General features: G+C 32.8%; 1 long non-coding RNA gene across 1 annotated transcript; it reads right to left on the reverse strand.

Moving 5' to 3' along the window:
* Positions 1-350: 350 nt before the first annotated feature.
* Positions 351-14061, reverse strand: LOC145324646 (uncharacterized). Its single transcript, XR_013881294.1, has 3 exons — positions 13454-14061; positions 1350-1425; positions 351-405 (listed from the first exon to the last, which is right to left on the reverse strand). It is a non-coding gene; the product is annotated as an uncharacterized LOC145324646 (long non-coding RNA).
* Between the last annotated feature and the right edge of the window lie 1799 nt (positions 14062-15860).

Here is a 15860-nt window from a genome sequence, read left to right on the forward strand (position 1 = left end):
AACTACATCCATGCTTATTTAAATTTTTAAAATAAGGTGGGAGGTAGGGGTTTAACGGGTGCTCACTTGGTACTTTGACGAAAAGCACTTTTATAGATATTGTTTACCTGCTAACTGTTCTTGAATGAAAATGCCAATTGTTCCTGTGTAACCTAAAAAGAAAAAACACAAAGAATCTTTAGGCAAAAAAAAATTGGACAAAAAATAAAATTAATTAAAACAGTTTAATTTAACGAGATATGGAGAGAGAGAAAAAAGGCCGCAGGTTTACATATGGTCCTACTTGTTTAAGGTTTACTAACATTTGCCCTACACCTCATCCCCCTCCCCCTATTGGGATAATAAAATACTTATCTGAGGTCTAAACCTCCAGCCAAATTGCTGCAATATCATCATTCTTGAAACCTTAAAAATATTTGAAATAGTTATTTCTCGCATCGTATTATAAATGGCTTTACGCGGATATAAAAATGTAAAATGACTTTGGCACCTCGGGGCTAAAAAAACTGGTTTTAATATTATGCTCGTACATTTTTATATTCGTAGAAAACTGGATGTCATACGATGCTAGACATAGTTTTTTCGTATGGATGAGAACCGGTTCTAATCCACCGGATTAGAATCGGTTTTGAATGTATACGAGAATAGTTATTTCTCGTATCGTATTATAAACGGCACCACGGGGCTAAAAAAAACAGTTTTAATCTTATGATTGTACATTTCTATATTCGTAGAAAACTGGATATAATACGATACGAGAAATAACTATTTTTTTTAAACTTTTTGTTCGATTTAGGGATAATATTCCTACCAAGGATTACTCATGCAAAATTTTAGATCAAAATTCGAATTCTAAGTGCCATTTATACATTGATTACGAGATGGTTGCATTGAAAACCCCCCCTTTTTTAAAAGCCTTTTAAAATATTGCTAGAATCCGGAATCCGCAAGAATGCTCCATTTTATGGACGAATTCTTGTAAGACTTAGAATCCGGTCCAAAAATTTGACAGACTGCCATCTCTTATTAAAAAAAAATTCCTAAATTGAAGCAAAATTAACAGAATTATGAGTTTCTGTTTTATATTAGAATTCTCGAAACATTGTGATCGTATTATAGACAGCTGTCCGCTGATATTTAAATAAAAAACTATAATAATAAAACCAGTTTTGTTAGCCACGAAAAGGCCTAATTTCTTTAGATAAAAAAAACTTGTATTGATATTATTATTTTTATTTTAATATTCATAGACAATTGTCTGTAATACGATGATTTAATGATTTGGCTGTGAACCGGTTCTAATCCAGTAGATATAAATCGGTTTCGAAGCCATACTAGAGTAAGTATACCTGTATACTAACTGCTTAAATTCAGTAGAGTCTTGCTTGTTTCGCCCACTACTTTGATGGGCAACCCAGGAACGTCCTAAATAATAGAATATTTATTATTTCTTGCAACGTATTATGTACAGCTTTCCGAGGATATAAAATGTACAATTATAAAATTAAAACCAATTTTTTTTGTCTCGAGACGCCGAAGACACTGGCTAAAAAATAGTGTTATCAATAGAAAGAACCACTGACACTCACACATCATTCGAATCCAAACTAGAATATGTACCTAATTAAAACTTACACGAATAAGCGAGAAATGGGATTTTTCTTAATATTTAATATTGCTAGGTGAAAACTTAAACTACATGGAGAAGAATTTGCGAGAAGCGCCTAATATTAAAATACCTAAATGAAACTGTTCTTCTACTACAAAATTTTCTTACTTTTGCACTTTCTAATTCTTTTAAAGTTGAAAATGTATGAATATTGAAAAAATCATAAGCGATCAATGAAAATCTAATGAGAAAAAGGGGGGGGGGGGGTTAAAATGTGGTGACTCGTGCTACGACATACCAGCAATTTTATTTTGGATACTACTCCCTTAGTTTTAGAGATAATTGGGTAAAATCTTTTGGGCTGGGTCACTAATAACCCCAAGTTTTGGTATCTTTCAAAAACAAGGCGGCGGGACCGCCGCTCCTGCCGTACCCCGCCATTTTCCGCCGCTGCCAAATTTTTTTTTTAATTGCATTTCTCGCCGAATTAGGCAATTAGGAATCATTTTAGGTAGGTCAGTAAAACATATTTGAATAAAAAATGGCGGCGGTACCGCAGCTCCTGCCGTCCATCCCCGTTTTCTGCCGCCAAATTTTTTTTATTGCTTCTCTCGCCGAATTAGGCAATTTGGAATCATTTAAGACCATGTTATTTTTTTTTTCCCCTGATAAATTTTTTTCAAATTCTCGTTTATCCAGGTATATCTTAAATTCAGTGCTTCTCCTGTGCTTTTAAAGATATTGAAAAAAATTCTTTTGAGGTAGGTCAGTAAAAAATATTTTTAAAATTCTCGTTTATCTAGATATATCCAGTTTTCCGCCGCCGTCAAATAACAATTTTTTATTGCGTTTCTCGCCGAATTAGGCAATTTGGAATCATTTGAGAACATGTTATTTTTTTCAACAATTTTTCCCCTTACAAGCCATCCTGCGGCGGCAGAAAACGCCGCCATTTTTTATTTAAATATTTTTTACTGACCTACCGTAAAAGATTTTGTTTCAATATCTTTAAAAGCACAGGAGAAGCACTGAATTTAAGAAATGCAAAAAAAAATTTTGGCGGCGGCGGCGGAAAATGACGGCGGGAGCGGCGGTACCGCTGCCATTTTTTATTTAAATATTTTGTACTGACCTACCTAAAAAATTTTGTTTAAATATCTTTGAAAGCTTAGGAGAGGCACTGAATGTAAGATATACCTTGATTAACGAAAATTTGAAAAAATGACTAAGTTCCCTCCGCAGGGTTGATTATAAGGGGAAAAATTTTTGAAAAAAATAACATGATCTCTAATGATTCAAAATTGCCTAATTCGCAGGAAATGCAATAAAAAAAATTTTTTTGGCGGCGACGGAAAATTGCGGTCCAACCACCGTTTTTTTTCGAAAGATACCAAAACTTGGAGTAATTATCTTTAAAACTAAGGGAGTAGCATCCAAAATAAAATTGCTGGTATGTCGTGGCACAAGTCACCACATTTAACCCCCCCCCCCCCCCACAGTTATGGAGTCTCGACCATAAAGATTTTTTTATCCAATCTTAACAAGAGAGGTATTTTATCTTAGAAAATTTTTTCAATATTGAAAATTTGAGTACCCACCCCCCTCCCCCCCCCCCCCCCGACAGCGAACTATGAACTCTGGCCGCAGGGCTCGGCTCCCCAGCCTGCCTAGCTGCAGCGCTCGGCCCCCTTGCCTGCCTAGCCGCAGCGCTCGGCTCCCTAGCCTAAAACCTAACCTAACTTAAAATAGTCGTTGGTAGTCGGGGGGGGGGGGGGGGGGGGGGGGTACAAAATTGAAAAAAATTTAAACAAAAATTTCTAAGAGGATAACGCCAAGACAATAAAATAATATTTATCATCCTAAATGTGAAAATCAGATGCAGAATCCTTTTTAGAGTAAATATAGTGCAAAAAGTAACCAAGACATTTGTCCAAAGTATGAAAATCTAAAAAAATAGTTCTTTTTGATTTTGATATACATATCAGATAAATGTATATAAAATTAGTGATCAAAAACTATAAAACAAGTTATTACTCTTTTAAATCCTATCGTTGATTAAAATGCACTTTTAGGTTTACTCATTACCAAAGTAGCACATAAAAACTCTTGATATTTAACAAAATAAATTCAAATAAACAATTAGGCGTTTTTTATAATGCAGTAGACCATTTTGTAGTTATTTTTTTGGCATTTATTTTGATTAATTACTCCATAAAAAGAGTTTTTCTGCACTACTTTGGTAATTCTTAAACCTAAAAGTGCAATTTAATCGATGACAGTGATTAAAAAAATTATAACATGTTTTATAGTTTTTATCACTAATTTTATATACATTTAGGTGATATGTATATAAAAAGCAAAAAGAACTTTTTTCTTCAGATTTTCATACTTGGTTACTTTTTGCACTATATTGACTCTAAAATAGATTCTATATTTGATTTTAACATTTAGGATGATATATTTTATGCCAATTATTGTGTTTAAATCAAGAAAGAACATATTTTTTGTTCGTATACCTTTTTTACTCGAGAACCCTTAGAGCTAGAGGGAGCTAATTTTGGATTTAAGCTTCTATAGGACCAAAGTTACTTTTAAAATTATCGTCGACACCCCACCCCCCCCCCCCAATTTTTTTTTTTTTTTTTTTGGGGGGGGCGGGTGGATTATACTATAGGGTGTTTCTCAGAAACAACTTGAGATAAATGGAGCAAACCTTAGGATAAAACTTATGTAGGCCTATATTTGCTTTTAGAACTATCATAGACCACCAACCCACCCCCAAACCCCTAATTTAAGGGGGGGGGGGGCAGGTGGATTATACTATTGGGTGTTTCTCAGTAACCACTTGAGATAAATGGACCAAACCTTGGGATAAAACTTTAGTTGGCATATAGTTGCTCTTAGAAATATTGTTGACCCACGCCCAAACCCTTAATTAAGAGGAGAAGGGGGGGTAGGTAAATTATACTATTGGGTGTTTCTCAGTAACCACTTGAGATAAATGGAGAAATCCTTAGGATAAAACTTTTGTATGCCTAAAGTTGCTTTTAGAAATATTGTTGACCACCCACCCAACCCCAAACCCTCTAAAATGAGGGGGGGGGGGCAGGTTGATTTTACTATAGGGTGTTTCTCAGTAACCACTTGAGATAAATGGAGCAAACCTTAGGATAACACTTTTGTAGGCTTATAGTTGCTTTCAGAACTATCATTGACTACCTACCCACCCCCAATCCCCCTTAACTGAGAGGGGGCTGTGAGGCTGGTGTTTAATACTTTTATAAATATTGCTCATCCCCCACTCACACCCACCCCCAAACCCTCCTATGGCAAAGGAAGGAGGTGGGAGGCTGGTGTATAACTTAGAAACCACTTGAGAACCATGGAGCAAACCTTGGATTTAACATTAGTAGGTCTAATACTATTTTATACTAGTGTGTACTACTCATATACCACATCTGATACATGGATCAAACCTTAGTAATAAACTTTTGTAGGCCTAAAGTAGCTTTTGAAATATCATTGACCCTCCACCCAACCTCAAAACCCCTTAATCTGAAGGAGAAAGGGTTGGTGGTTAAAAACTATTCAAACTTTTGTTTAAAAAAAAAACACTAGAGATAGAACCCAAAAATTTTAAAATCTAGATTTTTCCATGATATTAGATGTATATTCTAGGGTACTACGTCAAACCCTAGATACGTCAAACAGTAGATGCGACAAACGCTAGACAGACAAACCCTAGACACAACATACGCTAGATACGACAAACACTAGAATGCAACAAACACTAGAATATGAAAAACCCTAGATTTTTTCTAAAGGCGACAAACAATAGATACGACAAAGGCTAGAATTAATCCTATTATGTAAAGTAATACGCTTTTTTGTCTGTAGCAATGGATCTCACTAACCGCTAAACCGAAATTGTTCTCCTTAAAGTGAAGCTTCATATGTGTCCAGGGAAGGTTTTTAACTAATTTTGTGGAGGGTATCTACCCCCCCCCCCCACAAAAAAAAAATAATTTACCTTTTTAAAACTTAAAAAGAAAATGATATAAGCATTTTTGTCTGTAGCAAAGGATCTCATTATCCGCTGAACTGATATGTTTCTTCTTTAAAGTGACGCTTCATATAGGTCCAGAAGGTTTTTAACTAATTTTGTGAAATTTAAATTATATTGCCTATTACTGAATAAAATTATAAGGTGATTATTATTTAAAGTAGTGCCTGTGGTAGGGGTTTGTAGCGAGGTGACAACACACCATTGAAATTTGAATTAGTATTGCCTGCCTTCCCCTATTTTCCCCCAAAATGACCCCAGATGAATCGCTTTACTGATTCAAAGACAAGGACAATAACATATTTTTCTTAGTTAATGGGGTAAATTACATTTAAATAGCATATATTTGAAATAAATTCAATTTTCTACCACGTAGTTTTTAAAATATCAAGACCTGATAATTGTCTTTTTGTGATATATGCAATTTAAAAAGACAATTTTCAAGTCTTGATATTTCAAAAACTATGTGGTAGAAAATTAAAATTTTTTCAAATATATGCCATATAAATGTAGTTTAACCATTTAACCAGGATAAAATATGCGGTTCACTAAATTAAGTTCAAATGCATTTCATGAAACTACCCCTTTTGCATGAGTAATCCTTGGTGGGTCCATTTTCCCTAAATCGAAGAAAAAGTTGGAAAAGTAGTGGCTAACGGCTGGCGGCTCAGCCGTGTAGACATTTGTTGGGTATTTACAAGAGAAATAAGTCACGAAACCTCTCTCCACATAATGCTTTTTCCCGCTCCAAAACGTTTTCAAACGGTTCTAGCCGGTAGTTGCTGGTACTAGAAATCTAAAAAATGTTTTTTTTTTATCATTTCACATGATTTAAAGCAAAAAAGTTTGACAGATTTGCCCTAAAAATAGCTAAAAAACGGCTAAACGGCTGAGCAACCTCCGGGTTTTTGTAAAATGAAAGATATGGCATTCATTTATCATTTGCAATTGGAGGCATTGTTCTAACTTGATTTTTTCATAATTTTTTTTTCATCAAAAAAAAAATCGTCTATTCCGGTCACTTTTTTTACTTTTTTATTATTGTATTTATAACTGTATAATACCCTAATGTTTAATTTGGGTGATCTGGAAGCATAAACAACCTAAATGCATGACCTAAGCTTTAATCATTGCCTTGCCTGTTGTGTGATGTACAATACTAGTCATTTTACTGCTTGTATTATGTCATGTTTTGTTGCCTAAGCTTTTCAATTTGTAAAGACATTAAAAATTTTTCAGACACATTTTTATAGTAATGGGAAGAGTATATCACCCAAGTAACGCCTTAAATATTTGCCTGAAGATGTATCAGCTGCATTTGCTCATGTAAGAAGGGGTTAGAAATACCGCTAGAAGATTTAAAATTCCATATGAAACCCTTGCATCTTTTTTGTATGAGAGGGTTTTTGCGATTTTTGCGAGGTTGGGATTTTTTATGTCAAATCGACTAGGATTAAGCTAGAAAGGTGTTTCAGGTGTCTTAGAAAGCTCTTTGCATGTCCTAACAAAAACTCCCCAGGATATGGGTTCTATCTCCAAGATTTAGAGTACATATCCAAGATTTTGCATTTTCAAAATTCCTGTTGCATAAAATGTGTTGAAATATTAGAGTTAGACCCCATATCATTTCGAGTTAATTGTCAGGCATGTAATTTTGCATCTTTAGACACCTTAACCACCCTTGTAGGTCAATACTAGCCAATTTGAGACAAGAAAAAATGTATCAAAAACTGCTGTCAAAACTGGCAGGATTTTTAAAATCAAAAATTTTTTGGGAAAAAATCACTTTTTTAAAGAAATTCCAAAACTTGTGAATCAGAAATTGACTCTAATTTATGTATAAAGCTTAAAAAAACCTAATCATATAATAAAAAGTACGATTTTTAAAAAAAAAGTTTGCATGAAAAAAATTGATGTTTTTTTGCAATTTTATCGACTTTTTTAAAATGGGGAAAATGTTGTCAAAAAATTGTCTGATCTGCATGCGACTAGTACCGTTAGAAAGCTAATGACCTCAGCTTTCTACTCATAGTTTAAAATGTTAAAAAAAATATTTTAAGGGGGTCTTCCACCCCCTCAAAGTCAACTGAACGAAATAGCCCCACTGGTGGGGTTATTCCAGTATAGGCCAACCACGGCCCTTTAAACCGATTTTTGACCGACTTCTAATTGCGAGATCTTAAAGGGACCAAGACAGGCTTCTTTGTTATTGCTATATCTTTCATTTGCACTCTTAAAAACCGGAAAAAGTTTTTGGGAAATTTTTTTTTTTAAGTTGAAGCAAAAAATTTACCGGAATAACCCTGCACTACCCTACCTGCATTAATAGAAATATAAATTTAGTATTAATGTACGAAAAAATGTTTTATAAGTTTAAATTCTAGCGTATGTCGCTTCTAGTGTTTGTCGCACTTTACAAATTCTACTGTTTGTCGCGAAATGGCAAAGTCTACTGTTTGTCGTAGTCTAGCGTTTGACGTATCTATCATTTGTCTGTCTAGCGTTTGACGCATCTACTGTTTGGCTGTCTAGCGTTTGACGCATCTACTGTTTGACGTATCTAGTGTTTGACGTAGTACCATATTCTACAAGAATGACAACATCCATTAAAGTGAAGCACAGAAATGGTAGGACAAATGGACATTAACCCATGTATAGTGTCAAAACTGAACAATCAGAATATAAATGTATAAGAGGATAATCCAAATTGTAAGCAAATTAAATGAAAGACTGCTTGATACAGAATAATGTTTATGGACATACTAACATTTTTAGGACTTGATTATAGAGTTGCTTTGCGTTTTCCCAGGAATCAGTATACCATACATTAGATCAATCAGATAATTAGATCACATAAAAATTTGTTAGTAAAATGTAGAAATCAGCATGTTAAAAATGGATGTACGGACATACCAGTAATGCTTATATACATGCCTAAATTAACAAACAAAAAAGCTATCCGTTCTGGACAGATGGACCGACTATAAGGGAGGGAAGTTTGTACACTTAAAGGAAATTAAATTCATTAGGTATCAAATTTTGGGAGGGACGTGTATGCTTATTTTTTTTGTTATCAACCTAATTCTTTTTTGTAAAATCTCTTATGTGACTGAATGTATAGGTAAAACTTAGAAAATTGAATTTTTTAAAAGAAACTTTATCAAAATTACTGAACTAAATAAGCCAGGGTTTCGGATCCGGATCCGCAAGGATCCGCATATTTTTGAGTCCAAGGATCCGGATCCGGATCCTTGGACTCAAAAAAATGCGGAAAAAATAGAAAAATCTACCTAAATTTATATAAAACCTCAGACAATCTCTTGATGAGAGCCAATCTTTAAGATTTAGGGTCAGACTTGAAAATTAAAAGTATTTTTGACTTCAAATTAAAGAATAAATATTTTTGAAAAATTTGGTGATTTAATTTCATTGTCAAGGATCCGGATCCGGATCCGCACTAACCAAATTTGGAGGATCCAGATCCGCAAAAAATCAATGCGGATCTGAAACCCTGATTAATAAGCATTACACATTTTATTTTGGGACTTTCCTTCATCATTTGCCTTTTGGAGAAAAGACCCCATAAAACTAAAAATAGGAGTTCTAAGCTTATATTAAAGATAACAAAGAAAAGTTATTTCTCGCATCGTATTATAAACTGCTTTCCGCGGATATAGAATGTACAATTATAAGATTAAAACTTGTTTTTTTAGCCCCGAGGTACCTAAGGGACCAGCTAAAAAAACTGGTTTTAATCTTATGATTGTACATTTTTAAACTCAAAGAAAGCTGGATATAATATAATGTTAGACATAGTTTTTTCATATGGATGAGAACCGGTTCCTATCCACCGGATTCAAATAAATACAAGAAAACTTTTTAAAAATAACTAAACTAGGTAACCTTAACAGATTTGGTTGTAATGAAATGTGTAATGGTAACTTAGTTCAGTTATTTTTAAAAAGTTTTCTTTGAAAAAATCAGGTTTAGGTATATCTTTCAAAATAACTCCTATTTTTAGTGTTGGCTCCACAAGCCCCACGAAGGAAAGACCCAAAATAAAATGTGTAATTTTAAAAGTAACTTTGGCCCTACAGAAGCTTAAATCCAAAATTAGCTCCCTCTAGCTCTAAGGCTTCTCGAGTAAACCCCTCCCCCCCCCCCTGCCCAAATGGTTATTTTCCACATCCTCCTTTAAAGTTTATTGCCAACTACATTCATTTGTGAATTTGTTTTAATCAAATTAATATTTTTCATATGATTTTTGTATCATTTTTTTACGTTCTATATAGGCCCGGCTCGGCACATGGGATAGGAGTCCGAAATTTCCTGTGGATGCCACTAGAGCAAAAAAAAAATGGAAGTTCCTTTGACTTTTCATTTTGGTTTCTAAAAGTGCCTCCATATTTTGTAATAATGAATAGTAATTTATTGCATCGTATTATAGACAGCTTTCCGCTGTTATTAAAATAAAAAATTTTGAGATTAGACCCATAGATGTTAACCAAGAGGGATATAAGGCCCAGGCTTACTTTATTAATTTTATGATTTTTATCCTAATGTTCATGTTGTGATTTTTCACATGCCTGAACGAAAATTCTTTTTTTTTAAGGACCTCTTATTTCCAGTTGTGTTATACTTTTATTATGTAATAATTTTAAAGGGTATAAGGCCAAATCTGCTCGTAATCGCAAGGACGTCCAAGCTTTTTAATATGGTAATGGGTTGTGGTAAAAAATTAGAAGGGGGGGGGGGGGGGTAATGACATCTATTCTTAATCCGTGAGCAAAATGGTCTAAATATTGAGCTAGACCCTTCAAACTTGGTATATAAGCCTAGTCCTATAGGTATTACATCTAAATGGCAAAAAAAATCCAAAAATTTTATTTTTTGGTATATATTGATGTGGAAACTTACCTTAAATTGTGTTTTCTTAGGGTTTTAACTAAAATACACTGTGTCTATTAATAAGGACATCATTTAAGATGATTCAGCAAGTTGGGGACCGACCCCAGGGGGCTAGGTGAATGGCCCGCAAGGGTTAAGTGCATTTTTTCCAATATACATGTTGTGACACATCAAATTTTAGGTTTTTTTATAGTATGGCTTTAAAACCGATTAATATCCGCTGGTTAAAACCCAGTTGTCAACCCAACTGAAAAAACATGTATGGCATCATATTACAGACAATTTTACACGGAACATTAAAATAAAAATCATAAAATGAATACCAGTTTTGTTAGCCTGGGCCTTCTACCCCACTGGATTAACAAAACAGACAATTTTCCATGAAAATTAAATTAAAATCTAAGATTAGAGCCATTTTTGCCTAAAAATGTCCGGCTACTTATAAAAAGCTTCCATAAAATTTAAAACTCCCATCAGTTCATGTGGTCATGGAAATCTTAAGGTACAGACAAAAAAACCTTACTACTTTATAATACTGGCGGGGCGGCAATGCCCCACTAAGGGCACTTATCCGGCCAAATTACCAGATATCCGGCCGGATAACCGGCCAAATTACTACATATTAAAGTATCTAAAAAGGATATTGTCCCTTTCGTGGCAACGCACCTTAAGGGGTGATTCGTTGACTTTTTAAAATTGCTTTTAATAGGTTATTTTAGGTTAGGTTATGTTATATTTGGTTAGGTGATTATCCCGCAGGGTTAGGCAATTAGCCCCGCAAGGTTAGAGTACCCTGCGAGGAGCTAGAAATAGGGGGAAAGCTACTGTGAAAATACGAATAATCACTCCTTAAGGGGCGTTACCACGCAAGGGACTATACCCGCAAAAAAAAATTCTTCATAAACTGGTGTTTATATTATACTAGCGGCTGCGTCCCTAGTATCTAGGAATATTAGAAGGGACATGAAAGTGCAGAAAAATAACTTAAAACCTTACAACGATTTGTTTATAAAAATTAAACAGTCTAAGACCACTCTGGGACCTATAAGAAGCTTCACTCTAAAGGAGAACCATATCAGTTCAGCGAGATCCTTCGCTACAGACATAAAAGCTTACTACTTTATATAATAGGATAAAATTAAGGTTAAAACTTAAAAATTAAGTAACTATTAAATGATCTTTCTTCTTAGCAAATAAATCTAATTAACTATTACTACCCTCAATCTGTAATATCAACCCCTAATGGTTGGAGGATGGGCGGGGAGGTTGCGTAGAATGCCTGCCCCCCCCCCCCTTGTTTTTTTTCTATCCTATTTTCTGTGTATAAAAGGTAGAGGGCTATAACTGAGTGACTTTTGAAATATGGGTATGAGACATAACTGAGAGTTGAAATTTTTTAATACCTCCTTCCTGGCAGGCACAGGATGCCAGCAAATCTGGTAAGGTTATTCAGGTAAAAAGTAAAAATATTTTTTTACTTAAACAAAGCATCTCATGTTATCTAATACTAAACTATCCTATAATCGTACATCCTCATATGTAATATATGTGTTCAAGTCGATTTCAGGTTCCAGGTATAATCTTGCAAGTCCTGAACCTCCAGGTCTTCATAAATCTTTAAACGGTTCCTGTGACCGCAAATTTTTAATTGAAGATTTCAAATTTTAAACTTTTTTATCTTCATGACATATTAAAATTTCATAAAATCCGTTGCCGTTTACCTGCCAATCGTCGGTTTGCGGCTGGCAGCTGCCAAGTACTGCTGCCACCGCCAAAATTTATGTTTTGAGACTTCTAATATAAAATTTACATAAAGATAAACATATTCAGAAAAAATTGTTCTTCTAGCTTCAATAATAAGAAAATTAAAGCCATTTAAAATTTAAAAAAAAAAGATTTTTGTTGTGAAATATAAAAAATTATATTGTCGGATATCCGGCCGGATAGTTTCAATATCCTGTATCCGGCCGGATATTGAAAATGGCCGGATATCCGGCCACACCGGATATCCGACCCAACAATAGTAAAACCTTCCCTTGAACTATAAGAAGCTTCAATGTTAAGAAAAACCATATCGGTTCAGCAGTTAGCCAGATCCTTCGCTACAGACACAAAAGGTAACTACTTCCTTTGATAGGATAGGTTTTAAAAAAGACTACATCAGGGAGGAAGGGAACATTGGGCCGTAAATTTCACTGGTTGAATTATTCGTTAAATAAAAAACTCCTACTTTTATTTAATTTTCATTTAAAAATTGTATAAATATACACCAAATTACCCCTTCTGTAGATTATAACTAATAGTTGAAACCAGGGTGTCGGAGCCGTTTAATTTTGATGCGGCTCCGGCTCCACGGAGCCGTATCTGAAAAAAAACGGCTCCAGCTCCGGCTCCTACCCTTAAAATTAATATATCAATTTTTGTTCATTATTGAAATTGATAAAATAAAATAAATAATATAAAATATTTTGCTTTTATTTGATTAAAGCTATATAAAAGTAGAAGGATGTGTGTCTATTTGTAAAGTAACAATAGTTTTTTAGTTTATTATATGGAAATAGACCGTTGCCAAATCATATTATTACTTTAAAAAATCACATTTAGCTAATCTGGAGCCGGAGCCGTTTTTAACGAAAAATACGGCTCCGGCTCCACCAAAAATGTTGCTGCTCCCGGCTCCGGCTCCGGCTCCAAAACACTGGTTGAAACGTTTGGATACTCAACTTATTATACCAGACAATCAAAATTCATTAAAGATCCCAAAGTGTCTGTGTGTTTCAAAGGATCTCACTAATTGATGGACCGATATGTAACAATTCAAAGTCTTGATATTTTTTTTGAAAACTTTGTACATAAAGAACTGATTTCCTAACCTGCAAGTAACAGCAAACCATTTTAATTCTTGTTTCTTGGCTGGCATTTTGAGTGTATGGTTGTCTGAAATGTAGCCCTTTTATAAATTTTGCCAATATTTGGTTAATTCCGAAACACAGGTGAAAATAATAATTTGAAAAGCTAGAAAGGGAGATAGGCTAAGCTTTTCTACAATTCTGGCCGTCCATAACAGATTTTTATTAAAACTATGATATAAGGTAGGAAGTTTTTTTTGTCTGTTGCTTAAGATTTAATGACTACTGACCCGATTGAGTTCTCCATTTTATGGATGGATCTTATAAATCTCTGGATGGTTTTAGGCTATTTAATTTTTTTTTTTTTAATTTTAAGTTTTTTTTAGGCTACTTAGGATACTAGGAGCGCATCCGCTAGTATTTAATGTTGTTAGGTGAAAACTTAAACTACTTAATGCAAAGGAAAAGAATTTGCGAGAAGCGTGTGATTTTAAGATATCTAAATAAAACCAACTAGGTATATTTTCTAGATCTTAACGCCTAAAACATTTATAACTTAACCTTCTTGAAGAAGAATTTGCTTAAAATAATACTAACAACAAATTTACATTAATTAAAAATCAGGCATTCGTGTATTCTTGAACACACAAATATGCGCGCCAATATTTTTTGAAGTAATAAAAAACATAACATTTTTTAGAAGAATACTTTTTTTTTAAATGCTTTTTTTAAATTTGTATCCTATCTTCTTCAATTTACTGATTACAAAAAACAATTTTAAAATTTTTAATCAAAACTACTACTTATTTTTATATGTATTTTTTTCAATCACTAATATTTATCGCCATCGGAGCTGTAGTAAAATCAGCTGTTACCATCGCATGGGACAATTTCTGTGTGATGAATATTCCCTTATGAATGAACAAAAATTCTAGGACTAATTCACCAATGTTGGAAAAATTTATTTTAAAACCCACATGCTGAATAAATTATAATTCCTTTACATAACAATAAAATAATATTTAATATAATATAATATATAAGTGATTGAAGATTGGCGAAAAAAATTTGTTAGAGAAATTTTAGTCGACAGTGAGGGGGGGTTTAGATGAGAGAGTGTTAATTTCCATGAGCGTAATAACAATTGCGAAGGAGCGTAATGAAAATTTACTTATACCGTAATGAATTATATTCCCAAGAGCGTATTAGACAATACTATACAGACAAATACATTATTTAGTACTACCTGTTACTTCACAAAACATTACCTAATACTTAATAATGCATTGAAAACTTCCTTGTTTCGTAATGACGTTTTTTTCTCACTACGTACGGATTGATACTATACATTAATGTGAAGAATATAGAGTATCATCTGATGCTAAAAAAAAAAATTATTTTTAACAGTGTAGTATAGGTAGAATTTTTTTTTATTATGAAAATTATACAAAACATAAATAAGTACTATTGTATTATTTTTTTGTAATTTTGTACAGATCATTTTTGTACTTAGAAAAAACCAAGAAACAAAATTGAAATTGTAGAGTTAGACAATATTTAAAAAAAAAAAAAATTTCTAAAAAGTGAAAGACACCTAGCAACAAAAATTTGAACTATATCAGGTAGAATTTTTTTTTATTATGAAAATTATACAAAATATACAAAAGTACTATTGTATTATTTTTTGTAATTTTGTACTGTCCTTTTTTTGGCTAAGTCCCTTAATCTTTTTCTTGTACATGTTGTATCAATTTTGTCTACAATAGTACTTTTATGTTTAATAGTAACATATTTAATTTTTGTATATGTTGTACACTTTTTCAATTATCAAGTCTCAAAATTTTTTACTTAAAAAAAAATTTGTACTCAAAAATAAAATTAAAATTGTTGAATTAAACAATTTTTTTGTCAAATTCTAATTTTTTTTTTATTTTCAAAAAATGTTTTTAAAAATATTTCCTAAGTCCTCAGTTTTGGAACTTATCAAAATTTAGGTTATTGCATGTTTTTGGTTGTCCAATTGTATACATTTTTAAAATTTTGTTAGAGTCAAAATATTGGAATATTGGAAAATATTTTTGAAATATACTATCATACAAAAAAAAATATACAATAAATACTATGTTCATTTTTAGGCAAAGTCCTAAAATTTGGACTTAGCCAAATTTCCAAAACTTTGTACTATTGTATAAAGAAATTAATATAATAAGCATGAAACAAAAAACTGTTTTAAATCCACAAATTATAACCTAATTATCTTTGTTACTTTAGTATACATATTAAAATATTCAGTAAAGTAAAAAATGTTTGGACTCTGCTAAATTTTTGAAATAAATACTATTGTACAAAAAATGAATACAAGATATACAATCAGGAAAATGGTATTAGTACGAAAATAAAAAAAAAGTGTACACCATATACAAAAAAAAAT

This window comes from Acartia tonsa, chromosome 7 (assembly GCF_053477335.1).
Source record: "Acartia tonsa isolate MP-2025a chromosome 7, ASM5347733v1, whole genome shotgun sequence".
Classification (NCBI taxonomy): Eukaryota; Metazoa; Arthropoda; class Copepoda; order Calanoida; family Acartiidae; genus Acartia; species Acartia tonsa.